The sequence below is a fragment of the Choristoneura fumiferana genome, chromosome 5 (assembly GCF_025370935.1).
Source record: "Choristoneura fumiferana chromosome 5, NRCan_CFum_1, whole genome shotgun sequence".
NCBI classification, from domain to species: Eukaryota; Metazoa; Arthropoda; class Insecta; order Lepidoptera; family Tortricidae; genus Choristoneura; species Choristoneura fumiferana.
The window spans coordinates 7,298,290-7,299,872 of NC_133476.1; positions in this window are offsets into that span (position 1 = coordinate 7,298,290).

The following is a 1,583-nucleotide window of genomic DNA, read 5'->3' on the forward strand; positions in this document are numbered from 1 at the left end:
AAAAGCTTAACTCGAGAACGACAACCTATCACTATCATTAAATACTCATAGGTGTATAAGTGGGGGGGGGGTGTACCGTGCTCACCCCAGTACGGTTTGTGCCCACCCAGCTGTTGGGCTACCGATTCAAAATTCTATAATACTGAATATATTCACACGAAAATCTAGGCCAGGCCCCCCTGAAAATAACTCTAGATAGAGCCTGCCAAGCCAACTCTGCAGAGACTCATATGGTAACACTGCAAATGTAACGCATATTATGTACATGATTTGACTTTGAATACAGTGTTGCCAAATTATTACGTTGCATACTTAGCTTGCCAGGCTCTACGCCAGTGTTATACTATCTCACTTGGAGCTACGTACCTACCTAGCGTACCTACTACGAAAAACTTCTAAAGTGAATTAACACTAAGGGCTGTTTCAACATCCATTGATAAATGTTAACTGACGGTTAAAATGTGATGCCGTCTCCGTCTATTCAAACAAAACAAATAGAGACGGCATCACATTTAACCGTCAGTTAAACACTACCAACGGATGGTGAACAGCCCCTAAATAAAACTGCTATCTACTAGTTGTTTATGTCGGAGCGCATCACACGAATAGCTACATTTCTATTTCTTCAATAAACCACTAAAATAAGCACCAAATCTACAAAACGAGCACTGTGCACTCTCATGTGCCCACAGAAGTACTACCACACAAACTTAACATGATAAGTAAGTAAAGAAAGATAAATATTTATCAATCTATTTCACGGAGACATATTCCTCTACATTATATATTTTGGACAAAAACCTCAGCACGGAACATAATTACCAGTAAACTTATTAACGACAAGCAAATAACAACGCTGATATAACAACCTTGATCATTTGCCTAGCTCCCTAGCGTGCAAGAGGCGAGTAAGCCAGTTAGATTGCCAGATCTCTGGCGGAGTAAGTCCAAGGATAAGTCTCTTGGGATGCTACTGAAGCGGCTTACAGTAAGTACGGGCCCTTAGGACCCAGTCCCTGTTTAGACGCTTGTGTGCTCGTTAACACTGTAAATAGCGTCCTTGTCAGCTGTCTGTGTATGTTTTGTCCGTCCTTGTCTATTTTCGAACTCGCCATTTAATTTATTTATTTGGAAACGGGATAGCCAATAAGCCTATTAGTACCTGTTTCATTTGTCGCTTCTAAACATGAAAAACGTGGTACTTTTTTATTTTAAAGGTACGTTGAATTATTCTTTGTTTGCTAAGTGAACATCTAATCACCATGTTACCCCGTATTTCGTAAATCCTGTGTGAGATTCTTTTCCCATTTAAAGACCGTTGGAAATAGATTTGGTGTACACAGTGAACCGATTAAAGAAGCATTAGTTACGTCAAATCTATTTTCAGTCATAAGTCTACTGAAATGTAAACGTGAATGCTAATAGTTTTAGATAAGTAAATCGTAGACGTACCGACGAAATTATGTATGTTCAAATGAATATCAACATTTCGTTTACTTAAAGAAATTATTGAACGGCAAGTGACTTACCAGGAACGCGGTGAAACCGAAATGAATTATTAATAGGAGGAGGAGAAATCGATC